Here is a 27,084-nt window from a genome sequence, read left to right on the forward strand (position 1 = left end):
TTATAATTTACAACAAACATACATTCCTTTAAGGTACAAAAACCCCACAAAAATAGTTATCCAATCGTGGCCAACAAGAGAAGTTAAATATAGTATTAAATGAAAGGAAGATGCTTATAATGTTGCCAAAAAGAGCAGTAAGCCTGGGAAGATTTTAGAATTCAGCAAAGGAGGACCAAGAAATTGATAAAGAAACGGAAACTAGAATATGAGAGTAAACTATCGAGACAAAATAACAGACTGCAAAAGCTTCTATAGGTATGTGAAAAGGAAAATATTAGCAAAAGTAAATGTGGGTCCCCTACAGGCTGAGACAGGAGAAATTATAATGGGGAACAAGGAAATGGCAGAGAAATTAAATGCACACTTTGTGTCTGTCTTAATGGAAGAAAGCACAAAAAATTTGCCAGCACTACTGGAGAACCCAGGGTCCAGTGAGGATGAAGAACTGAAAGAAATTAGTATTAGTAAAGAAAAATGGTACTGGAGAAAATAATGAGACTGAGAGCCAATAAATCATTTGGACCTGATGGCCCACATCCGAGGGTATTGAAAAAGTTAGCTATAGAAATAGTGGATGCATTGGTTATCACCTTCCAAAATGCCATAGATTCTACAATGGTTCCCGTGGTTTGGAAGGTGGCAAATGTAAGTGGACTATTTAAGAAAGGAGGGAGAAAGAAAACAGGGAACTACAGAGCATTTAGCCTGACCTCAGTAGTAGGGAAAATGCTCAATTCTATTATAAGGATGTGGTAACAGGCGCTCAGAGAAAAATAATAAGATTGGGCAGAGTCAACACTGCTTTATGAAAGGGAAATTATGTTTGACAAATCTGTTGAGACTTTTTTGAGGTTGTAACTAGCAGAATATTTAAGGAGGAATCAGTGGATGTGGTGTATTTAGATTTTCAGAAGGCATTCGATAAGGTGTCACACGAGGTTATTGAACAAAATTAGGGCTCAAGGGATTGGGGGTTAATATACTAACATGGATTGAGGATTGGTTAATGGACAGAAAACAGAGTAGGAATAAACGGTTCATTTTCAGGTTGGCAGGCTGTAACTGGTCGGGTACTCCAAGGATGGTGCTTGGGCCTCAGCTATTCACAATATATATCAGTGATTTGGATGAGGGGGCCAAATGTTATACAATTGGACGTCTCTGGTTCGGCATCCTTGGGACCTGACCGGTGCCGGACCAGAGAATTTTCTGGAACTCGGGAGGTCAGCTGCTGACAGCGACCCGGACATGTTCTGTGCATGCATGGGGAGAGAAATGGCGGGGAGGGGAGAGAAGCTGCGAGACAGGGAGAGAGCTCAGCCACGGAGCCGAGAGAGAGACACCGAGACACCGAGACAGAGACACAAAGAGACAGAGAACCACCACCCATGCCGGGACTGATGCTGGACCAAGGATGTTTCCAGACGAAAGAGACCCAGACTGGAAAGTACAACCTGTATATCTACATTTGCTAATGATACAAAGCTAGGTGGGAATACAATTTGTGAGGAGGGTACAAAGAGGCTTCAAGGGGATATCGACAGGCTAAGTTAGTGGGCAAGAACATGACAAATGGAATATAGTGGAGAAATATGAAGATATCCAGTTTGGTAGGAAAAATAGAAAAGCAGAGTATTTTTTAAAAGGAGAGAGACCTGGGTACAAAAATCACAAAGTTAACATCAATTAACAAACAATTTGCTCTCTTAATTGATTGCATGTTGGCCTTTATTACAAGATGATTAAAGTATAAGAGGAAAGGCTTCTTACTGCAGTTATATAGGGCCCTGGTGAGACCACACCTGGAGTATTGTGTACAGTTTTGATCTCTTTACCTAAAGACGGATATACTTACCATAGAAGGGGTGCAATGAAGGTTCATCAGACTGTTTCTGGGGGATGGGGGTGATTGTCCTATGAGAGATTGAGTAGACTAGGCCTACATTCTCTACAGTTTAGAAGAATGAAAGGTGATTGCATTGAAACCAGCAAAATTCTTACAGGGTTTGATAGGATAAATGTAGAGAGGATGTTTCCCCAGGCTAGGGAGTCTAGAACCAGGTGTCTTAGTCTCAGAACAAGGGGTCAGCAATTTAGGACTGAGATGAAAAGAAATATCTTTGCTCAGAAGGTGGTGAATCTTTGGAATTCTCTCTCCGAGGGCTGTGGATGTTCAGAAGTTATGTATATTCAAGACAGACATCAATATATTTTTGGATATTAAGGGAATCGAGGGATATGGGGATAGTGCAGGAAAATGAAGTTGAGGTAGAAGATCAGCCATGATCTCATTGAAGGCTCAAGGGGTCAAAGGGCCTACTCCTGTTCCTATTTATTATCTTATGATGACAGTAAGTAACAGGATAGGTAAAGCCAAACTGCAGGTGTACAGGTACAACCCAGGGGTCAGTCCGCCCAGTGGCCAGAGGACACAGCAGGTTTACAGGTACAAACCCAGGGTCAGTCCGCCCAGTGACCAGAGGACACAGCAGGTTTACAGGTACAAACTCGGGGTCAGTCTGCCCAGTGGCCAGAGGACACAGCTGGTGTACAGGTACAACCCAGGGGTCAGTCCGCCTAGTGACCAGAGGACACAGCAGGTGTACAGGTACAACCCAGAGATCAGTCTGCCCAGTGACCAGAGGACACAGCAGGTGTACAGGTACAACCCAGGGGTCAGTCCGCCTAGTGACCAGAGGACACAGCAGGTGTACAGGTACAACCCAGAGGTCAGTCTGCCCAGTGACCAGAGGACACAGCACGTGTATGGGTAAAAACCCAGGGTCAGTCCGCCCAGTGACCAGAGGACACAGCTGGACATCACGAATTATCCATTCTGCCATCGACATCAGCATTGTGTTGAATCAATTGCTAAAAATGGTTCCTCATTGGTTATCTGCCAGAAATGGAAAACAAAAGCTATACCTGGTTATGAAATAGTCTGTGACTGATTCTATGGTGAAGTGCAGATCTCCACCCCCATTATATGAAGAGAGCTCGACGTGATGTAACCGAGTACTTTGAACCTCATTGATGCCACAATAGAAACAGTCTGTAATTTATAGAGTGCCAAAATGTGGAAGGAAAAAGATCTGGCTATTTCTGTTTCTGTGTTTTCCATCTCTCCTGTCACCTCTCCTTGACACCTCTGCCCCCTTCTCCCTCTCTATCTGTGTGTCTCTTCCTTTGTTTTTTGTTCCTTTTTCTGATCAGCCAGCTCTCTCTGACAGTCATCCACTTTCTACCATCTGTCCCTCTCTACCTTTCCTCCTTTCTCTCTATGGTCTCTCCCTGGCACATGGCCCCTATTTCTCTAACACAGCCATACCAGGCCACAATCCCTCAAAAAGGCAATGTCAGGGCGGTGAGGGATCTTCCAAAAGAAACATAAGCAGGAGTAAGCCATTTGGCCCCTGGAGTCTGCTCCACCATTCAATATGATCATGGCTGATCTGATCTTGGGCTCAGCTCCACTTCCTTGCCCGCCCCCCATAACCTTTTACTCCTTTATTGCTCAAAAATCTGTCTATCTCCACCTTAAATATATTCAATGACCCAGCCTCCACAGGTCTCTGGGGCAGAGAATTCCACAGATTTACAACCCTCAGAAGAAATTTCTCCACATCTCAGTTTTAAATGGGCAGCCCCTTATTCTCAGACTATGTCCCCTAGTTTTAGTTTCCCCTATGAATGTAAATAGCCTCTCTGCATCCACCTTGTCAAGCCCCTCACTATCTTATAAGTTTCAATAAGATCACCTCTCATTCTTCTGAACTCCAATGTGTATAGGCTCAACCTATTATCATAAGTCCGCCCCCTCATCTCTGGAATCGACCTAGTTAACCTTCTTTGAATAGCCTTCAATGCAAGTATATCCTTCCTTAAATACGGAGACCAAAACTCTACAGAGTGCACCAGGTGTGGCCTCACCAATACCCTGTATAGTTGTAGCAGGACTTATCTGCTTTTATACTCTATCCCTCTTGAAATAAAGGCCAACATTCCATTTGCCTTCCTGATTACTTGCTGTACCTGCATACTAACTTTTTGTGTTTCATGCATAAGGACTCCCAGGTCTCTGTACTGCAGCACTTTGCAATTTTTCTCAGTTTAAATTATAATTGCTTTTCTATTATTTCTGCCAAAGTGGATAACCTCACATTTTCCTACTTTATACTCCAGCTGCCAAATTTTTGCCCACTCATTTAGTCTGTCTATATCACTTTGCAGATTTTTTGTGTCGTCCTCACAATTTGCTTTCCCACCCATCTTTGTATCATCAGCAAACTTGGCTACATTACACTCTGTCCCTTCATCCAAGTCATTAATATAGATTGTAAATAGTTGATGACCCAGCACCGATCCCTGCAGAACACCACGAGTCACTGTTTGCCAATCCTCTATCCATGCTAATTATATTACCCCCAACCCCGTGAGCTTTTATCTTGTGCAGTAACTTTTTATGTGGCACCTTATCGAATGCCTTTTGGAAATCTAAATACACCACATCCACTGGTTCCCCCTTATCCACCCTGCTCGTTACATCCTCAAAGAACTCCAGCAAATTTGTCAAACATGATTACCTTTGCCATGCTCCCCCTTTGCTGTATGGGAAATCGGGGACGCTTCCAGTGTCCCTGACTACGATGTGTGCAGGAAGTATGTCCAGCTGCAGCTCCTGACAGACCGCATTGCGGCACTGGAGCTGCGCATGGATTCACTCTGGAGCATCCGCGATGCTGAGGATGTCATGAATAGCATGTTGAGTGAGTTGGTCACACCGCAGGTAAAGGTTACACAGGCAGATAGGGAATGGGTGACCAGCTGGAAGAGCAGTGGAAGGAAGGTAGGTAGTGCAGGGATCCCCTGCGGTCATCCCCCTCCAAAACAGATATACCGTTTTGGGTACTGTTGGGGGAGATGGGGGGCTCATCAGGGGAAGGCAGCAGCAGCCAAGTTCATGGCACCATGGGTGGCTCTGCTGCACAGGAGGGCAAGAAAAAGAGTGGGAGAGCTATAGTGGTAGGGGATTCTATTGTAAGGGGAATAGATCGGTGTTTCTGCGGCCACAATCGAGACTCCAGGATGGTATGTTGCCTCCCTGGTGCAAGGGTCAAAGATGTCTTGGAGCGGCTGCAGGGCATTCTGGAGGGGGAGGGTGAACAGCCAGTTGTCGTGGTGCATATAGGTACCAACGATATAGGTAAAAAACGGGATGAGGTCCGACAAGCTGAATTTAGGGAGCTAGGAGTTAAATTAAAAAGTAGGACCTCGAAGGTAGTAATCTCAGGATTGTTACCGGTGACACGTGCTAGTCAGAGTAGGAATTAAAGGATAGTTAAGATGAATACATGGCTTGAGGAATGGTGTAAGAGGGAGTGATTCAAATTCCTGGGACATTGGAACTGGTTCTGGGGGAGGTGGGACCAGTGCAAACCGGACAGTCTGCACCTGGGCAGGACCGAGACCAATGTCCTAGGGGGGAGTGTTTACTAGGGCTGTTGGGGAGGGTTTAAACTAATATGTTAGAGGGATGGCAATCTATGCAGGAAGACAGAGGGGAGTAAAATAGGGGCAGAAACAAAAGGTAGAAAGGAGATGAGGAAAAGTGGAGGGCAGAGAGATCAACGGCAAAAATCAAAAAGGGCCACATTACAACATAATTCTAAAAGGACAGAGTGTTTTTTAAAAAAACAAGCCTGAAGGCTCTGTGTCTCAATGTGAGGAGCATTCATAATAAGGTGGCTGAATTAACTGCGCAGATGGCTGTTAACGGATATGATGTAATTGGAATTACGGAGACGAGACTCCAGGGTGACCAAGGCTGGGAACTCAACATCCAGGGGTATTCAATATTCAGGAAGGATAGACAAAGGAAAAGGAGGTGGGGTAGCGTTGCTGGTTAAAGAGGAGATTAACACAATAGTAAGGAAGGACATTAGCTTGGATGATGTGGAATCTGTATGGGTGGAGCTGTGGAACGCCAAAGGGCAGAAAACGCTAGTGGGAGTTGTGAACAGTCTACCAAACAGTAGTAGTGAAGTTGGGGATGGCATCAAACAGGTAATTTGGGATGTGTGCAATAAAGCTACAGCAGTTATCATGGGTGGCTTTAATCTACATATAGATTGGGCTAACCAAACTGATAGCAATACGGTGGAGGAGGATTTCCTGGAGTGTATAAGGGATGGTTTTCTAGACGAATATGTCAAAGAAACAACTGGAGAGCTGGCCATCCTGGACTGGGTGTTGTGTAATGAGAGAGGATTAATTAGCAATCTTGTTGAGCAAGGTCCCTTGGGGAAGAGTCACCATAATATGGTAGAATTCTTTATTGAGATGGAGAGTGACACAGTTAATTCAGAGACTAGGATCCTGAAGTTAAGGAAAGGTAACTTCGATGGTATGAGAAGTGAATTGGCTAGGATAGACTGGCGAATGATATTTAAAGGGTTAATGGCAGATGGCAGTGGCAGACATTTAAAGATCACATGGATGAACTTCAATAATTGTACATCTCTGTCTGGCGTAAAAATAAAACGGGGAAGGTGGTTCAACCGTGGCTAACAAGGGAAATTAGGGATAGTGTTAAATCCAAGGGATAGGCATATAAATTGACCTGAAAAAGCAGCAATCCTGAGGACGGGGAGAAATTTAGAATTCATTATAGGCGGACAAAGGGTTTAATTAGGAGGGGGAAATTAGAGTATGGGAGTAAGCTTGCAGGGAACATAAAAACTGAGTGCAAAAGCTTCCATAGATATTTGAAGAGAAAAAGATTAGTCCCTTGCAGTCAGAATCAGGTAAATTTACAATGGGGAGCAAAGAAATGGCAGACCAATTGAACAAATACTTTGGTTCTGTCTTCATTAACAAAGACACAAATAACCTTCCGGAAATACTAGGGGACCGAGGGTCTAGCGAGGAGGAACTGAAGGAAATCTTTATTAGTAAGGAAATTGTGTTTGGAAAATTGATGGGATTGAAGGCTGATAAATCCTCTCGCTATGAAGGCCAACATACCATTTGCCTTCTTCACCGCCTGCTGAACCTGCATGCCTACTTTCAATGACTGATGAACCATGACACCCAGGTCTCATTGCACCTCCCCTTTTCCTAATCTGTCACCATTCAGATAATATTCTGCCTTCCTGTTTTTGCCACCAAAGTGGGTAACCTCACATTTATCCACATTATACTGCATCCGCCATGCATTTGCCCACTCACCTAACCTGTCCAAGTCATCCTGCAGCCTCTTAACATCCTCCTCACAGCTCACTCTGCCACCCAGCTTAGTGTCATCTGCAAACTTGGAGATATTACACTCAATTCCTTCATTCAAATCATTAATGTATATTGTAAATAGCTGGGGTCCCAGCACTGAGCCCTGCGGCACCCCACTAGTCACTGCCTGCTATTCTGAAAAGGACCCGTTTATGCCGACTCTCTGCTCCTGTCTGCCAACCAGTTCTCCATCCACGTCAGTACATTATTCCCAATACCATGCGCTTTGATTTTGCACACCAATCTCTTGTGTGGAACTTTGTCAAAAGCCTTTTGAAAGTCCAAATACACCACATCCATTGGTTCTCCCTTGTCCACTCTACTATTACATCCTCAAAAAAATTCTAGAAGATTTGTCAAGCATGATTTCCCTTTCATAAATCCATGCTGACTTGGACCGATCCTGTCACTGCTTTCCAAATGCGCTGTTATTTCATCTTTAATAATTGATTCCAACATTTTCCCCACTAGTGATGTCAGGCGAACCAGTCTATAATTCCCCGTTTTCTCCCTCCTTTTTTTAAAAAGTGGTGTTACATTAGCTACCCTCCAGTCCATAGAAACTGATCCAGTGTCGATAGACTGTTGTAAAATGATCACCAATGCATCCACTATTTCTAGGGCCACTTCCCTAAGTACTCTGGGATGCAGACTATCAGACCCTGGGGAGTTATCAGCCTTCAATCCCATCAATTTCCCTAACACAATTTCCTGACTAATAAGAATTTCCTTTAGTTCCTCCTTCTCGCTAGACCCTCAGTCCCCTCGTACTTCCAGAAGATTATTTGTGTCTTCCTTAGTGAAGACAGAACCAAAGTATTTGTTCAACTGGTCTGCCATTTCTTTGTACCTCATTATAAATTCACCTGAATCTGACTGCAAGGGACCTATGTTTGTCTTTGCTAATCTTTTTCTCTTCACATATCTGTAGAAACTTTTGCAGTCAGTTTTTATGTTCCCAGCAAGCTTCCCCTCATATTCTATTATCCCCCTCCTAATTAAACCCTTTGTCTTCCTCTGCTGAATTCTAAATTTCTCGTAGTCCTCAGGTTTGCTGCTTTTAATGGCCAATTTATATACCTCTTTCTTGGACTTAACACTATCCTTAATTTCACTTGTTAGCCAAGGTTGAGCCACCTTCCCCGTTTTATTTTTACTCCAGACAGGATGTACAATTTTTGAAGTTCATCCATGTGATATTCAAATGTTTGCCATTGCCTATCCACCGTCAACACTTTAAGTATCATTTGCCAGTCTATTCTAGCCAATTCACGTCTCATACCATCGAAATTATCTTTCCTTAAGTTCGAGATCCTAGTCTCTGAATTAACTGTCCCTCTCCATCTTAATAAAGAATTCTACCATATTATGATCACTCTTCCCCAAGAAGCCTCGCACAGCAAGATTGCTAATTAGTCCTCTCTCATTACACAACACCCAGTCTAGGATGGCTAGCCCTCTAGTTAGTTCCTTGACATATTGATCCAGAAAACCATCCCTAATACACTCCAGGAAATCCTCCTCCATCGTATTGCTACCAGTTTGGTTAGCCCAATCTATATGTAGATTAATGTGTCCATGATAACTGCTGTACCTTTATTGCACGCATCCCTAATTTCTTGTTGGATGCTGTCCCCAACCTCTCTACTACTGTTTGGTGGTCTGTACACAACTCCCACTAGCGTTTTCTGCCCTTTGGTATTCCGCAGCTCCATTCTTTGCCCTCCACTTTTACTTTTCTTCTTTCTATCTTTTGCTTCTGCCCCCATTCTACTTTCCTCTCTCTCTCTCTGCAGAGGTTCCCATCCACCTGCCATATTAGTTCAACCCCTCCCCAACTTCATTCGTACCTATAGCCCCTTGATTATCCACTATTGGGATGTTCTTCGTGTCTTCTACCATGAAGACCGATACAAAATATTTGTTCAACATCATTTCCCTGTTCTCCATTATTAATTCCCCAATCTTATTCATTTATGGAATGAGGACATTGCTGCAAGGCCAGCATTTATTGGCCATCCCTCATTGCCTGTTGTTGTGTATAGAAGAACTCCACGAGGGCTGAGTACTGTGAGCTAAACTTAGCGTGGCCTTAGTCTTTATTACAACTTCAGAGTGCTTAAACAGTATGGCAGCCAAGCCTTTATACTAGCCCTGCACGTGTGTGCAGGTGACCATTAGAACTCCAACAGTCGCACCCTCCGATGGCAAGTATTACATTTACATACATAACATCACTTCCCCCCCTCCCTCCCCCCCGCAAAAGTCTTCGGTCAAGTTATATATACAAGTTGAGGCGATCCTGAGCTCTTCGCTCTCTGGTTAATCATCTAAGTTCAAACCCTGGCGTGTGTGAGTTGGTCGGACCATTAATGCACTGCACTGCAGCTGGTCTGACCGGACTGACAGGAACGTTGGGTTCGTCCTTGTGATTGGTCGATTGCTGGTTGGGTGTGTGTTAGTGGAACTTCGCTGGTGATGTCCTCTTCATGTCGTTCCTGGTTGTCAGTAAATCGTAATTTGGTCTGATCTAAATGCTTTCTGCACATTTGGCCATTTAACAGTTTGATTATAAACACCCTATTCCCTTCCTTGGCCAAAACAGTGTAAGCAACCCACTTGGGACCATGACCGTAATTCAGGACAAACACAAGGTCGTTAACATCAATGTCACATGAAACAGCCGCGCGATCGTGGTACATGTTCTGCCGGTGTCGCTGGGTTTCCACCTGATCATTAAGATCCGGGAGAACGAGAGAGAGCCTGGTTTTGAGGGCTCTCTTCATTAACAATTCTGCCGGGGGAACCCCGGTAAGCGACTGATGTTGCGTCTGGTAACTGAGCAGAATGCGAGACAAGTGGGTCTGCAGGGAGCTGTCTGTCACGCGTTTCATGCTATGCTTGATTGTTTGGACTGCCCGCTCCGCTTGACCATTAGACGCGGGCTTAAATGGAGCAGACCTGACATGGTTGATGCCATTGTGGGTCATAAACTCGTTGAATTCTAAGCTGGTGAAACATGGTCCATTGTCGCTGACAAGGATGTCGGGCAAGCCATGGGTGGTGATCATGGCCCAGAGGCTTTCAATGGTGGCTGTGGACGTGCTGGGTGACATGATTACGCATTCAATCCATTTGGAGTAAGCGTATACTACTACTAAAAACATCTTTCCTTGAAAGGGGCCGGCAAAATCTATGTGGGTTCTGGACCACGGTTTGGAGGGCCATGATCACAGACTTAGTGGAGCCTCCCTTGGTGCATTGCTCAGTTGTGAACAAGTGTTGCACTGATGCATGCATAACTCCAAGTCCAAGTCAATGCCGGGCCACCAAACATGCAACCTGGCAATTGCCTTCATCATGACAATGTCTGGGTGGGTACTGTGTAGGTCGCGTATAAACGTTTCTCTGCCTTTTTTTGGCAAAATCACGCGATTACCCCATACGAGACAATCCGACTGGCTTAATTTCATCTTGCATTTCCCTGGGAACGGCCGACCAGTTCCCATTTAGGATGCAACTCTTTACTAACGATAGCACAGGATCCTGGCTGGTCCAGGTCCTGACCTGGCGAGCCGTGACGGGTGACCCCTCGCTCTCAAAAGCATCCATGACCAGTAGTAAGTCTGTGGGCTGCGCCATTTCAACCCCAGTGGGGGGGTAATGGTAGCCGGCTGAGAGCATCGGCACAGTTTTCAGTGCCTGGTCTGTGGCGGATAACATAGTCATAAGCAAACAATGTTAGTGCCCATCTTTGGATGCGGGACGAAGCATTGGTGTTTATACCTTTGCTCTCTGAAAACAACGAAATGAGCAGCTTGTGGTCAGTTTCGAGCTCAAACCGAAGTCCAAGTTGGTATTGGTGCATTTTCTTAACCCCATATACAATGCTAACACCTCTTTCTTGACCATACTATAGGCTCTCTCAGCCTTAGACGGAATTCTAGACGTGTATGCAACCGGTTGGAGGTTGCCTGATACATTGGCTTCCTGTAACACACAGCCGACCCTGTACGATGAGGCGTCACAAGCTAGCACTAAACTTTTATATGGGTCATAGTGTACAAGTAACTTATTTGAACATAGCAGGTTCCTGGCCTTCTCAAAAGCTGTGTCTTGATTTTTGCCCCAAACCCAGTCATCACCCTTACATAGCAACATGTGCAAAGGCTCTAACAACGTGCTCAAGCCAGGTAGAAAATTACTGAAATAGTTGGAGTCCCAGGAACGAACGCAGCTCCATCACATTCTGTGGTCTGGGTGCATTCTTGATGACCTCTGTCTTTGAGTCCGTGGATCTGATGCCGTCTGCTGCAATCTTTCTCCCCAAAAATTCGACTTCTGGTGCTAGGAAAACAAACTTGGAGCGTTTCAGCCTGAGTCCCACTCTGTCTAGGCGACTTAGAACAGCTTCCAGGTTGTGTAGGTGTTCGATGGTGTCACGACCGGTGATCAGGATTTCGTCTTGAAACACAACGGTGCGCAAAACAGATTTCAGCAAACTCTCCATGTTTCTCTGGAAAATGGCTGCAGCCGAGCGAATCCTGAAAGGGCATCTGTGGTATATACACAGTCCTTTGTGTGTGTTGATGCACGTCAGTCTTTTCGAAGATTTAGCCAGCTCCTGTGTCATGTCGGCGGAGGTTAGGTCCAACTTGGTGAATGAATTCCCCTCCCCCCCGCCCCCCTGCTTAAGTTGCAAACAGGTCATCCGCCTAGGGCAGCGGCTACTGGTCCTGGAGTGAGATTCAGTTAATCGTTACCTTGTAGTCTCCGCAGATTCTGACCGTGCCATCGCTTTTCAATACAGGAACAATTGGACTGGCTCACTCATTGAACTCGACTGGCGATATGATTCCATCGAGTTCGATCTCGACTTTCTCCCTCATCATGGATGGAACTGCCCGAGCCTTGTGATGGACGGGCCGTGCATCGGGGCCTAGATGGATCTGTACCTTGGAGCCTGTGAAGTTGCCGATGCCTGGTTCGAATAGCGAGGGAAACTTGCTCAGCACTTGAGCACACGAGGCGTCATCCACTCAAGATAGTGCTTTGATGTCGTTCCAATTCCATCTAATCTTTTCTAGCCAGCTTCTGCCATAGAGTGTTGGGCCATTGCCTGGAATAATCCACAATGATATGTCATGCACAGCTCCATCATACGATACCTTCACTGCCGCACTTCCAATGACTGGTATGAGCTCTTTGGTGTAGGTACGCAGCTTTACATTAATCAGGCTCAGTTTGGGCCTTTGTTCCTTATTGTCCCACAGTTTCTCGAAAGCCTACTGGCTCATTATTGACTGACTTGCACCCGTGTCCAACTCCATTGATACTGGAACTCCATTTAATTTGACTTCCAGCATTATAGGAGGGCTCTTGGTGGTGAAGGTATGTACTCCATACACTTATTCCTTGGGTTGAGTTGCCTGTGCTGCATGATCGGTGCCGGATCAATCATCATCTGCCACGTGGTGTGTCGCAGCACGTTTGTACATTTGCTGGAGGTGCCCCATTGTTGCGCAGCCTTTGCACACGTAGTGCTTGAATCGACATTGATGGGCCCGATGATTACCCCCGCAGCACCAACACGGTGCTAATGGATTCACATTCACCCCCGATGGCAGACTCTGAGTCATCACAGGTGTTGCAGCCGCAGACGTATAGGCCCTGCCATATGCAGTTCAGCCTGCTGGCAACATAATTTTATGCACTTGTCGGTGAGCTTCGATGTTGAGAAGATATCTGTTTGGTGTTATCGTCCATGGCCATGCATGCCTGGGCGATCGCGAAGGCCCTGCTCAGGTCTAGGGTTTCGGCAGCCAGCAGCTTTCGAAGAATGACCTCGTGGCTGGTGCCCAGCATGAAAAAGTCCCGCAGCATTTCCCCCAACGCAGCTCCAAAATCGCAAGGTCCCGCGAGGCATCTCAGGTCGGCGACATAATCTACTGGCCCCCGGAGCGATGGTACGTGTAAAAACGATACCTAGCCATGAGGATACTCTCCTTCGACTTGAGGTGGTCCCGAACTAGAGTGTACAACTCTGTATATTCCTTCTCTGTTGGTTTTGTCGTTGCGAGCAGATTCTTGATGAGGCCGTATATTTTAGGCCCACAGCTGGTGAGGAGAACCGCCCTGCGCTTGAGCGCATTAGTGTCTCCTTCCAGCTCGTTGGCCTCAAAGTATTGGTCGAGATGCTCGACGAAGGCTTCCCAATCATCACCTCTACGAATCTCTCTAATATTCCAACGGCAGCCATGATTGCGTGAAGATTCGTATTCTGTTACTTGTCGTCAATTGTTGTGTAGAAGAACTCCACGAGGGTGAGTACTGTGAGCTAAACTTAGTGTGACCGTAGTCATCTTTATTACAACTCCAGAGTGCCTAAACAACATGGCAGCCAACCTTTTACACTGGCCCTGCACATGTGTGCAGGTGACCATTAGGACTCCCTCTGGTGGCAAGTATTACATAGTTACATACATTACACGGGTGAGAAGATGGTGGTGAGCCACCTCCTTGAACAACTGCAGTCCGTTTAGTGAATATATTCCCATAGTGCTGTTAGGGAGTTACAGGATTTTGAACCAGCGACCATGAAGGAACAGTGATATATTTTCCATTCAGAATGATGTGAAACTTGGAGATGATGGTGTTCCGATGCGCCTGTTGCCCTTGTCCTTCTAAGTGCTGGAAGCCTTGGGTAGTTTCTGAATCTTGTAGATGGTACACTCTGCAGCCACGGTGCACTGGTGGAATATTACCGAATAGAAAAAACTGGTCTGTTAAAACATATAAACAGCAACCAACAACCATTCCAGTTTGTAACTGATACGCTCATAATAAGGATGAAACTCAGTACTTTGTACAATGACCTTGGCTCCTTTAATAAGACTTGAGTGCAGGTACCTCATGGGTGGCCTGCTTATATACCGTGCTCCCAAGGGATGCTGGGAGCCCTTGGGACTCCAACAGGTAGGCCCTCTGGTTGTAGTGTAATACAGGTTACAAGGGGTTAAATACATAACATCACTCCCCCCGTGAAGTCAACAGTACACTTATTTACAAGGTGAGATGATTTGGGGCTTTTCGCTCCGTCGATCGTCTCGGTACGAATGCGGATGTGGGTGAGTTGGTTGGTTCTTCACTGGGCTGCTGGGGATGGTGAGTTCAGCTTCGTGGTCAACCATGATGTCAGTTGCCACGTGTGTGTGTGTGTGTGTGTGTGTGTGTTGGAGGGTCAAAGTTGGTGGTGTCTTCTTTGGGTTGTTCGTAGCTGTTGGTGAACCACAAGTTGATTTGGTCCAAATGTTTTCTGCATGTTAGGCCATTGGCCAATTTGACCTGAAACACCCTACTCCCCTCTTTGGCTATGACCGTGCTAGCGAGCCATTTGGGACCATGTCCATAATTGAGTACAAACACAGGATCATTGATCTCAATATCGCGTGACAAATTTGAGCGGTCATGGTACACACTTTGATGCTGTCTGCCCACGACGTGATCATGGAGATCAGGGTAGACGAGAGAGTCTTGTTTTGAGTGCCCTTTTCATGAGCAGCTCGGCTGGGGGAACTCCGGTGAGAGAGTGGAGTCTGGTGTGGTAGCTAAGCAGCACTCGGGATAGTCGGGTCTGCAGGGAGCCTTCTGACACGCGTTTCAGGCTTTGCTTGATGGTCTGAACTGCCTGGCCGTTGGATGCGGGCTTGAACAGGGCAGATGTGACGTGCTTGATCCCATTGCGGGTCATGACTTCCTTGAATTCAGCACTGGTGAAACATGGCCCATTGTCGCTGATTAGGACGTCAGGCAGGCCGTACATAGCAAACATTGGTTCGTAGGCTTTCAATAGTGGCCGTGGACGTGCTTGCAGACGTTATTGCACATTCAATCCATTTTGAGTAAGCGTCCACGACAACCAAAAACATTTTGCCCAGAAATGGGCCCGCATATTTGATGTGGATCCTCGACCACAGTTTAGAAGACCACGACCACAAACTTAGCGGTGCCTCTCTGGGTGCATTGCTCAGCTGAGAGCAAGTGTTGCACTGGCGCACACATGACTCTAAATCTGAGTCAATGCCGGACCACCACACATGGGATCTGGCTATGGTTTTCATCATTACAATGCCAGGGTGGGTGCTGTGCAGTTCACAAATGAACGTATCTCTGCCTTTCTTTGGCAAGACCACGCGATTGCCTCACAACAGACAGTCTGCCTGAAAGGACATTTCGTCTTTGCACCTGTGGAACAGCTTAATTGCTTCCTGTATCTCCACTTTACCAAGAACAGTAAAGGATCCTGGCAGGTCCTGATCTAGCAGGCCATAATGGGGGACTTTTCATTCTCGAATGCATCCATTATCATGAGCAAGTCCGCAGGCTGTGCCATTTCCACCCCGGTGGTGGGCAATGGCAGCTGACATAGAGCATCTGCGCAGTTCTCTGTGCCTGGTCTGTGTGAGCGGCATCTTTGGATGCAGGCAGAGGTATTGGTGTTAATCCCTTTGCTCTCAGAGAACAGCGATATGAGCGGCTTGTGGTCAGTTTCAAGCTCAAACTTGACGCCAAATAACTACTGGTGCATTTTCTTTATCCCATAAACGCATACCAAAGCCTCTTTCAATCATGCTGTAGGCCCTTTTGGCCTTGGACAAATTCCTGGACGCATAAGCGACCGGTTGCAAAATCCCTGATTCGTTAGTAACACACACCTGACCCCATATGACGACGCATCGCAAGCAAGCACTAATCTTTTACAAGGGCCATACAGAACACAACAGATTTCTGGCTTTTGTAAAGGCAGCCTCTTGTGAATTTCCCCATACCCAGTCATTTCCCTAGCAGGGTGCCTAAAGCAGGAAGGAAATTACCAAATTAGTTAAGGAGTCCCAGGAACGATCGCAGCTCCATCACATTCTGTGGTCTCGGCACGTTCTTGATGGCCTCCGTCTTGACGTCGGTGGGTCTGATGCCGTCTGCTGCGATTTTTCTTCCCAAGAACTCGACCCCCGGTGCCAGGAAAACACACCGAGTGTTTCAACGTGAGCCCCACACGATCCAACCGACTAAGAAGTCTTCCAGATTCTTCAAGTGCTCAATGGTGTCCCGGCCTGTAACCAGTATGTCACCTGATATTCTGCATCCCAGAGTACTTAAGGAAGAGGCCCTAGAAATAGTGGCTGCATTGGTGATCATTTTCCAACAGTCTATCGACTCAGGATCAGTTCCTATGGACCGGAGGGTAGCTAATGTAACACCACTTTTTAAAAAGGGAGGGAGAAAGCGGGTAATTATAGACTGACATCAGTGGTGGGGAAAATGTTGGAATCAATCGTTAAGGATGAAATAGCAGCGCATTTGGAAAGCAGTGACAGGATCGGTCCAAGTCAGCATGGATTTATGAAAGGAAAATCATGCTTGACAAATCTTCTGGAATTTTTTGAGGATGTAACTAATAGAGTGGACAAGGGAGAACCAGTGGATGTGGTGTATTTGGACTTTCAAAAGGCTTTTGACAAGATCCCACACAAGAGATAAGAGATTGGTGTGCAAAATCAAAGCACTTGGTATTGGGGGTAATATACTGATGTGGATAGAGAACTGGTTGGCAGACAAGAAGCAGAGACTCGGGATAAACGGATCCTTTTCAGAGTGACTATTGGAGTGCCGCCGGGCTTAGTGCTGGGACCCCAGCTCTTTACAATATACATCAATGATTTGGATGAAGGAATTGAGTGTAATATCTCCAAGTTTTCAGATGACGCTAAACGGGGTAGCGGTGTGAGCTGTGAGGGGGATGCTAAGAGGCTGCAGGATGACTTAAGACAGGTTAGGTGAGTGGGCAAATGCATGGCAGATGCAGTATAATGTAGATAAATGTGAGGTTATCCACTTTGGGGGCAAAAACACAAAGACAGAATATTATCTGAATGGTGGCAGATTAGGAAAAGGGGAGGTGCAACGAGACCTGGGTGTCATGGTTCATCAGTCATTGAAAGTTGGCATACAGGTGCAGCAGGCAGTAAAGAAGGCAAATGGTATGTTGGCCTTCATAACTAGGGATTTGAGTATAGGAGCAGGGAGGTCTTGCTGCAGTTGTATAGGGCCTTCGTAAGGCCTCACCTGAAATATTGTGTTCAATTTTGGTCTCCTAATCTGAGGAAGGACATTCTTGCTATTGAGGGAGTGCAGCGAAGATCCACCAGACTGATTCCCGGGATGGCCGGACTGACATATGAGGGGAGACTGGATCAACTGGGCCTTTATACATTGGAGTTTAGAAGGATAAGAGGGGATCTCATAGAAACATACAAAATTCTGATGGGACAGGCAGGACAGGTTAGATGGGGGTAGATTGTCCCCGATGTTGGGGAAGTCCAGAACCAGGTGACACATCTTGGGATAAGGGGTAGGCCATTTAGGACTGAGATGAGGAGAAACTTCTTCACTCAGAGAGTTGTTAGCCTGTGAAATTCGCCAGTTCATTGGATATATTCAAGAGGGAGTTAGATATGGCCCTTGCAGCTAAGGGGATCAACGGGTATGGAGAGAAAGCAGGAAAGGGGTACTGAGGGAATGATCAGCCATGATCTTATTGAATGGTGGTGCAGGCTCGAAGGGCCAAATGGCCTACTCCTGCACTTATTTTCTATGTTTCTATGAGGCGCCTCAGTTCGGCGACATAGCTCGCCATTTCCTGGCCCTCCGCCCGTTAACACATGTAGAACTGATATCTCGCCATCAAAACGCTTTCCTTAGGATTTAGGTGCTCCCGGACCACCATACACAATTTTTCATAGGATTTAGCTGTTGGTTTTGCCGGAGCTAGGAGATTCTTCATGAGGCCATAGGTTGTTGTCCCACAGCCAGTTAGGAGGATCGCCCTTCGTTTGGCAACGTTCTCGTCTCCTTCCACCTCATTGGCCACAAAGTATTGGTCGAGTCTCTCCACGAAGACCTCCCAATCGTTCCGTTATGAGTACTTCTCCAGGATACCAGTTGTTCCTTGCATTTTCACGCTGTTGTTCATTACCTCGTCGCCAATTGATACGTTCATAATAAAGGATGAAACTGAGTACTGTGTACAATGAGCAAGTGTGACCTTTAGCTCTTTCAATAAGACTCCAGAGTGCAGGTACTTCGTGGGTGACCTGCTTATATACCGTGCTCCCAAGGGATGCTGGGATCCCTTGGGACTCCAACAGGTAGACCCTCGGGTGGTAGTGTAATACAGGTTACAAGGGGTTAAATACATAACAGTAATGGTTCACATTAAGAACACACAGGAGATAATAACAAGGCATTGTTGTGTGTATTGTACCACATTGTAATGCCAGAATCCTGGAGAGTTTGGAGGGAACTTGATGAATGGTCTGAGAATAATTGTGTTCAAGGCAGGAGGTTAAGAGTGATCAATGGCTATGCTCTCGGAAGTGAAAATACACCCCGCTGATACAGCTCTGCGGGACAGAGGGAACAGACAGAAGGGCAGACATAGATTGACAGACTTTCCAATCTGGTGTCCATTCCATTATAACCACATATCGCGACCGCTACTGCAGACCCGGGATCCCAGGATGGAGAAAATAACAACCTTCGCAAATAAATGAAGGGACACCTGATCAGTGAACTCCTGGTAAACTAGGGGAGGGAGTAAGAGCTGGAACTCCAAATAGAGAAATGCCACTGATTAAAAAGGATTACATTCCAGAACTTACTGTCCATAGAGTTAAACCTGTGGGGCTGAGGACACAGGAGTTCATCGATCAGTAAATCTTTGATGGTTGTGACGGCTCCCGTGAGACGTCACAGTGGATCCCAGCAGAGGATCCGGCTGTCGATCCACACAGACCATGCAGGGAGTGCAAGGTACGGAAGAATTTTTTCATGGCTCTTTAAAGAGATGAAACATCCCCCTATTGTCGTGTTGTAATTATCTTTTTCTGTTGCATAGTGTCAGAAACAGAAATCAACGGGAGATGATGTCCCACTCTGTAAATGAACTCTTTGACACATTTCCATGCATTTCCTTTCTTAATTTACGAAGATCACAACTCCATTCGTCAACAATCTGCCAGTTTTTAGTGAGACTTGAATAGTTTTACTGTGAAGCTACACTTGACCATCTCTCTGTGTGTCACTGTGTTTGGATTGTGTTAGACAACAGTCCTAATATCTCGCCGACATCATTATAATTTTTGAAATGTTAGATTGTACTTGGAAAAAGTTGAGTTTGAATCTGTCAATTCTGAATTTGGGAGCTGTTAAATGATTTTTGTTTTACACATAACTATATTGTGATGTGATCAGTCAAAGCAAATCAAAAGATGCTGCTATTTACTTAACACAACTAAATAATTCTACAAGGATGCTATCGCAGTCTTCCTCATTATTAACTACACCACCCAATGTTGTGCCATCTGCAAATTTTGAAATTGTACCTCTAATTCTCAAGTCCAAATCAATTATGTAAATGGTTAACAGTGGTCCCACAAGCGATCCCTGTGGAACACCACTTCCCACCACCCGCCCATCTGAGTAAATATCTTTAACTGATCCCGTTACTTTGACTGGACATGTCTCCATTCTCGTGCCAACAGGATTGCTGTACCAGACAGGAGGGGCAACACTTAAGGGTCTCTGATTCTCATTCGCCTTCTTTCTGGTGGATGATGGAGGTGCCACTGTGTGTAATGTGCATGTAAATTAGAAGTGTCTGCAAAGGATTAATCAGCACTTTCTCATTGGAGATGTTAATCAATGGAACCTTTTAGACTGGGAATTGTAGATTTTGTACCAAAGATCAATTTAGGATTAAAGTAAAAGGTTATAATTTTATTGTAAAATAATTCAGGGACTCTCATCAGAAATTACGGGGTAAGATTAGACAGTGGTTCTTAAAGGAACACAGCAGTCCGACAAGTCAAACAGCTATTTATCCAGAATATTAAACTCCAACCCAGTTATAGGGTTATTAATATCAGCAAAAACAAAGCCCAACTGTCATAATGAAGATGGTTCAGTCTTGGATGTGACTAAGAGAAGAATCCAACCCCTGCAGACACATGTGAACTCGCTGGTGTGCCAACAGGTTGTATGATCAATTAAATCCCTTTTCACACACTGAGCAGGTGAATGGCCTCTCCCCAGTGTGAATTCGTTGGTGGGCCAGCAGGTTCGATGATCGATTAAATCCCTTTTCACACACGGAGCAGGTGAACGGCCTCTCCCCAGTGTGAATTCGCTGGTGTTTGAGAAGGTCGGATATACGAGTGAATCGCTTTCCATACCCGGAGCAGGTGAATGGCCTCTCCCCAGTGTGAACTCGATGGTGTGTCAGAAGGTCAGATGAATGAGTGAATCCCTTCTGACACACGGAGCAGGTGAATGGCCTCTCCCCGGTGTGAACTCACTGATGTGTCTGGAGAATGGACGAGTGAGTGAATCCCTTCCAACACACGGAGCAGATGAATGGCCTCTCCCCGGTGTGACTGCGTTGATGATTTATCAGCTCAGACGAGTAATTAAATGCCTTTGCACAGTCCCCACATTTCCACGGTTTCTCCATGGCGCAGGTGTCCTTGTGTCTCTCCAGGTTGGACGATCAGTTGAAGCTTCGTCCACACACACAACACGTGTACGGTTTCTCCCCGCTGTGAATGGTGCGATGTTTTTTCAGGCTGTGTAACTGGTTAAAGCTCTTTCCACAGTCAGTGCACTGGAACACTCTCACTCGGGTGTGTGTGTGTGTCTCGGTGCTTTTCCAGTCACACTGATGTTTGAAATCTTTTCCCACAGACAGAACAGACAAACATTTGTCCTTCCACATTGAAAGGCCGATGATATTGGGTTCCTGATGAATGGAGTGAGTGTGTCAGACCTGGATGTGATGTTGGGTGTGAGTTTGTGGCCTGTAAATGCTGCTCCCCTTCTCTCACAGCCTGGAACAGCAGTTTACAAAAGCCCTGACTGTGAGTCCAGGATAGAAATTCACAACATTCTCTCCTCCTGGTTCCTGGCCCAGGGAAAGGCCGCGCATGCGCACTGCTGCTCCCTCAGCCTCCCAAGATGGCGGCCGTCCCCCGGGCCTGTCACCGGGAGAAAGCCCTGCAGCTACCCCACGCTCGGGGAAAGGCCGACGCCGCAGGTTCTTGTTCGGGGCCTGGGCCCGCACCGTCCGCGGATGCTCAGCTCATATTGCCCGGGTGATTGACGGCAGCTCCCGACCAATAGGAAGAGCGGGGGCGGGACTGGAGGACCCAGCGCGCGGTGGGTCCTCAAACCAATCAGATTGTGCGAGGGGCGGGGCTTGCGGCCCCCCAGTGGGCGGGGCTGAGCCCGGGTCTCCCTCACTGAGCATGCGCAGGCGGTGAAGCCGGAGCTGGGTCGGACAGATGCTTCCGGAAGGCGGTAGGAAATTGTGGGAGCTGCGGGGAGATATGGACCCGGGGGTGGGCTGGGAATCTTCATAAACAAGTGGTGTCGGCCTCACGTGTTGAATCAGAGCCCGCAGGCCCCCTGTTTGCCCCGCGGTGACAGGCCCGGGTCAGCGGGGTCACTGGCCGCCATCTTCCACAGGCGGGGTCACGGCGCATGCGCGGCCCTCTTGGCTTCAGGGTTCCAGTCACGTCACAGGCAGACCCTCGGAGTGAGGGAGACTTGGTCCACTCAGTGTGTTCTCAGGTGACTGAACAGTCCAATCCTGGAATTACAGTCTCTGTCACAGGTGGGGCAGACAGTGGTTGGAGGAAAGGGTGGGTGGGGAGTCTGGTTTGCCGCACGCTCCTTCTGCCTGCGCTTGATTTCTGCATGCTCTCAGCGTCTTCCCAGATGCATAGAAACATAGAAAATAGGTGCAGGAGTAGGCCATTTGGCCCTTCGAGCCTGCATCACCATTCAATATGATCATGGGTGATCATTCACCTCAGTACCCCTTTCCTGCTTTCTCTCCATACCCCTTGATTCCTTTAGCAGTCGGGGCTATATCTAACTCCCTCTTGAATATATCCAATGAACTGCCATCAACAACTCTCTGCAGTAGAGAATTACACAGGTTAATAACTCTCTGAGTGAAGAAGTTTCTCCTCATCTCGCTCCTCATCTTACCCCTTATCCTTAGACTGTGTCCCCTGGTTCTGGACTTCCCCAACATCGGGAACATTCTTCCTGCATCTAACCTGTCCAGTCCCATCAGAATGTTACCTGTTTCTAGGCCTATTCTACAAAATCTCTAATCATAAGACAGCCCTCTTCAGAAATACTTCAATGCCAGTGCATGGAGTCGAGGGAATGCTGGCAGATGAGATGAGGGCACTGATGGACACGTGTGAGTATGATATTGTAGTGAGACATGGCTAAAAGAAGTGCAGGAATGGCAGCACAACATTCCTGGTTACGGCGTTTTAAGACGAGATAGAGAGGTGGGGTGGGGGGGGCGGGTCGCAGTATTGATTAAAGTAACAATTATAGCTGTGAGGAGGGATGATATGTCAGAGGGGTCATCAAATGAGGCCATGTAGGATGAACTGAAGAACAAAAAATGGGCAATCACACTGCTGGGGTTGTACTACAGACCCCCAAACAGTCAGAGGGAGATAGAAGAACAAATATGTCGGCAAATTTCTGCTAAGTGAAAAAACAATAGGGCAGTAATACTAGGGGATTTCAACTACCCTAATATAAACTGGGATAGAAGTAGTGTGAAAGGTATAGAGGGAGCAGATTTCTTAAAATGCATACAGGAGAACTTTTTTAGGCAGGACGTAGCAAGCCCAACAAGAGAGTGGGCGGTTCTGGACTTCGTTTTGGAGAATGAAGTTTGGGCAGGTGGAAGGGGAATCAGTGGGAGAACATCTTGGTGGTGGTGATCATAATTTAGTTAGCTTTAGGGTAGTTATGGAAAAGGACTAAGATAGACCAGTAATAAAGGTTCTCAATTGGGGAAAAGTTAATTTTGGGAAAAGCTGAGATGTGATTGAGCCAAAGTGGACTGGAAACAGGAACTTGAAGGTAAATCAGTGTCAGAGCAGTGAGAGGCATTCAAGGAGGGAGATAGTGAGGGTTCATATGTTCCCTTAAGAAAAAGGGTGGGACTAATAAATCTAGAGCCCCTTGGATGTCAACATAAGAACATAAGAAATAGGAGCAGGAATAGGCCATACAGCCCCTCGAGCCTGCTCCGCCATTCAATAAGATCATCGACCTCAACACCACTTTCCCGCCTGATCTCCATATCCCTTGATTCCCCTAGAGACCAAAAATCTATATATCTGAGCCTTGAATATACTCAGAGACTCAGCATCCACAGCCCTCGGGAGCAGGGAATTCCAAAGATTCACAACCCTCTGAGTGAAGAAATTCCTCCTCATCTCTCTCTTAAATGGCCTTTCCCTTATCCTGAGACTGTGCCCCCTAGTTCCATCCAGGGGAATCAACCTCTCAGCATCTACCCTGTCAATCCTCTTCAGAATCTTGTATGTTTCAATGAGATCATCTCTCATTCTTCTAAACTCCAGAGAGTATAGGCCCATTCTACACAATCTCTAATCATAAGACAGCCCTCTCATCCCAGGAATCAATCGTGAGCCTTTGTTGCACCGCCTCCAAGGCAAGTATATCCTTCGTTAGATAAGGAGATCAAAACTGTGCACAGTGCTCTAGGTGTGGACTCACCAAGGCCCTGTACATTTGTAGCAAGACTTCCTTACTCTTATACTCCACCCCCTTGCATAAAGGACAACGTGCTATTTGCCGCCTTTATTGCTTGCTGTACCTGCATGCTAGCTTTCAGTGTTTCTTGCACGAGGACACCCAAATCTCTCTGAACACCAACATTTAAAAGTTTCTCACCATTTAAAAGATATTATGGTTTTCTATTCTTCCTACCAAAGTGAATAACCTCACATTTCCCTGCATTATACTCCATCTGCCACCTTACTGCCCACTCACATCGTCTATCTATATATCTGGGTCATTAATATAGATTGTAAATAGCTGAGGCCCCAGCACTGATCTTTGCGGCACCCCACTAGTTACAGCCTGCCAACCTACAAAGGACCTGTTTATCCCTACTCTCTGTTTTCTGTCCGTTAACTAATCGTCTATCCATGCTAATACATTACCTTCAATCCCATGTGCAATAGCCTTTTATGTGGCACCTTATCGAATGCCTTTTAGAAATCCAAATATACGACATTCACTGATTCCCCTTTATCTGCCCTGCTGGTTACATCCTCAAAAAACTCTAATAAATTTGTCAAACACGATTTCCCTTTCATAAAACCATGTTGACTTCTCACGCTATGGGCCCAAGTTTCGGGCCGCCCCTGGACGTCCGTTTTACGCGGCAGAAAGTGCGCCTAAAAAAACTTACCTATTCTCCGGCTCCCTGCAGGCCCTCTGGAGCTGGGCGCGGCGCAGCACGAGCTGTAGGGGGCAGAGCCAGTTGCCTGCGCTGAAAACAGTGCCGGGACCTCTACACATGCGAGCTCCAGACACTGGGAGGGGCCCGAAGCACGCAGCCCCTAGCCCTGGCCGAATGGCCTTACTGGGGCTGCGTGCATAAGGCTCCTGCCACCCGATCGCACCCGACCCGACCTCTGCCCTGCCCCCCTCCCTCGGACCTTCCTGACTCACTCCTCCCCCCACCCGCCCCGGATCTCCGCGACCCCACCCCACCCCCCCCCCCCCCCCCCGCCGAGACCCGACGCCACTGACCTGTAAATCCAGCCCGAAGTCTTGGGGCCCGGCCGTTCAGCCTCCTCCTCTCTCCTTCCCTCCCTCCCTCCTCTCTCCTTCCCTTCCCTCCCTCCCTCACCTTCCCTCCCTCCCTCCTCTCTCCTTCCCTTCCCTCCCTCCCTCCTTTCTCCTTCCCTCCCTTCCTTCCCTCCCTCCCTCCTCTCTCCTTCCCTCCCTCCCTCCTCTCTCCTTCCCTCCCTCCCTCCTCTCTCCTTCCCTCTCCTCTCTCCTTCCCTCCCTCCCTCCTCTCTCCTTCCCTCCCTCCCTCCTCTCTCCTTCCCTCCCTCCCTCCTCTCTCCTTCCCTCTCCTCCCTCCTCTCTCCTTCCCTCCCTCCCTCCTCTCTCCTTCCCTCCCTACCTCCTCTCTCCTTCCCTCCCTCCCTCCTCTCTCCTCCCCTCCCTCCCTCCTCTCCTTCCCTCCTCCCTCCCTCTCTCCTTCCCTCCCTCCCTCCTCTCTCCTTCCCTCCCTCCCTCCTCTCTCCTTCCCTCCCTCCCTCCTCTCTCCTTCCCTCCCTCCCTCCTCTTTCCTTCCCTCCCTCCCTCCTCTCTCCTTCCCTCCCTCCCTCCCTCCTCTCTCCTTCCCTCCCTCCCTCCTCTCTCCTTCCCTCCCTCCCTCTCCCTTCCCTCCCTCCCTCCGCTCTCCTTCCCTCCCTCCCTCCGCTCTCCTTCCCTTCCCTCCCTCCTTCTCTCCTTCCCTTCCCTCCCTCCCTCCTCTCTCCTTCCCTCCCTCCCTCCGCTCTCCTTCCCTCCTTCCCTTCCCTCCCTCCTCTCTCCTTCTCTCCTTCCCTTCCCTCCCTCCCTCCTCTCTCCTTCCCTCCCTCCCTCCTCTCTCCTTCCCTCCCTCCCTCCTCTCTCCTTCCCTTCCCCCTCTCTCCTCTCCCTTCCCTTCCCTCCCTCCCTCCTCTCTCCTTCCCTCCCTCCCTCCTCTCTCCTTCCCTCCCTCCCTCCTCTCTCCTTCCCTCCCTCCCTCCTCTCTCCTTCCCTTCCCTCCTCCCTCCTCTCTCCTTCCCTCCTCCCTCATTCCCTCCTCCCTCCTCTCTCCTTCCCTTCCCTCCCCTCCCTCCCTCCTCTCTCCTTCCCTCCCCTCCCTCCCTCCTCTCTCCTTCGCTTCCCTCCCTCCCTCCTCTCTCCTTCCCCTCCCTCCCTCCTCTCTCCTTCCCCTCCCTCCCTCTCTCCTTCCCTTCCCTCCCTCCCTCCTCTCTCCTTCTCTTCCCTCCCTCCCTCTTTTCCCTCCCTCCTCTCCCTCCCTCCTCTCTCTCTCTCCCCCTCCCTCCTCTCTCCCCCTCCCTCCTCTCTCCCCCTCCCTACTCTCTCCTTCCCTTCCCTCCTCTCTCCTTCCCTTCCCTCCCTCCCTCCCTCCCTCCTCTCTCCTTCCCTCCCTCCTCTCTCCTTCCCTTCCCTCCCTCCCTCCTTCCCTTCCCTCCTCCCTCCTCTCTCCTTCCCTCCTCCCTCCTCTCTCCTTCCCTTCCCTCCCCTCCCTCCCTCCTCTCTCCTTCCCTCCCTCCTCTCTCCTTCCCTTCCTCCCTCCCTCCTCTCTCCTTCCCCTCCCTCCCTCCTCTCTCCTTCCCCTCCCTCCTCTCTCCTTCCCTTCCCTCCCTCCCTCCTCTCTCCTTCTCTTCCCTCCCTCCCTCTTTTCCCTCCCTCCCTCCCTTTCTTCCCTCCCTCCTCTCCCTCCCTCCTCTCTCCCCCTCCCTCCTCTCTCCCCCTCCTCCCTCCCTCCTCTCTCCTTCCCTCCCTCCTCTCTCCTTCCCTTCCCTCCCTCCCTCCTTCCCCTCCTCTCTCCTTCCCTTCCCTCCCTCCCTCCCTTCCCTCCCTCCTCTCTCCTTCCCTTCCCTCCCTCCCTACTCTCTCCTTCCCTTCCCTCCTCTCTCCTTCCCTTCCCTCCCTCCTCTCTCCTTCCCTTCCCTCCCTCCCTCCTCTCTCCTTCCCTTCCCTCCCTCCCTCCCCTCCCCTCCCTCCCTCCCCTCCCTCCCTCCTCTCTCCTTCCCTTCCCTCCCTCCCTCCTCTCTCCTTCCCTCCCTCCCTCCTCTCTCCTTCCCTCCCTCCCTCCTCTCTCCC

The 27,084-nt window shown here is 48.0% G+C and overlaps 2 pseudogenes; one reads left to right on the plus strand and one right to left on the minus strand.

Annotated features, from left to right (window-relative positions):
- LOC139273618 (zinc finger protein 135-like) overlaps positions 1 to 27,084 on the plus strand; it is a 62,695-nt pseudogene that overhangs the window by 21,383 nt on the left and 14,228 nt on the right.
- Positions 20,126 to 27,084, minus strand: part of LOC139272878 (zinc finger protein 16-like) — a 19,137-nt pseudogene continuing 12,178 nt past the window's right edge.

The sequence above is a fragment of the Pristiophorus japonicus genome, chromosome 9 (assembly GCF_044704955.1).
Source record: "Pristiophorus japonicus isolate sPriJap1 chromosome 9, sPriJap1.hap1, whole genome shotgun sequence".
NCBI classification, from domain to species: Eukaryota; Metazoa; Chordata; class Chondrichthyes; family Pristiophoridae; genus Pristiophorus; species Pristiophorus japonicus.